Genomic DNA, 465 nt, shown 5'->3' with positions numbered 1-465 from the left:
ATAACAAGAATATCTTTCAGACATAACTGCTCAACTCAACGAAAACATCACAGGATGTATTTGTCTCTACTCCCTCGCAACCCAAGAAATGCTAGACTGGGAGCCTAGATATTGAGTCTGGTGAGGAAGTAAAAAATTATCTCAATGTCCTTGCATGACTGGTATTTAAAAAGGCCAGTTATGCCAGGGACCATCCTCCACAGGGGTGGGTTGACTTGACGGAGGCGACGCTGGAAGGAAAGGAAGACTAAGGCCTCGTGCCTTTTCATGCATATCCTCAGCCAGACACTCCCAGAGATCACTCTCTGAGGAGTGACAACTGCTAGGAATCGCCGTGCCTTTTTATTGAAAATGGGATACATGCAAGTAAATGGGAGAGGGGCTACGTGTTCTAATTATCAATTCATAATGTTTTAACAATAGAAACCATTCAGGGTTTGATTAAGGGCAAGTCTATTAATCATC

This window comes from Tupaia chinensis, unplaced genomic scaffold (assembly GCF_000334495.1).
Source record: "Tupaia chinensis unplaced genomic scaffold, TupChi_1.0 Scaffold000022_1, whole genome shotgun sequence".
NCBI classification, from domain to species: Eukaryota; Metazoa; Chordata; class Mammalia; order Scandentia; family Tupaiidae; genus Tupaia; species Tupaia belangeri.
The sequence above is the reverse complement of the archived record's forward strand: the minus strand, read 5'-3'. Positions refer to the sequence as shown.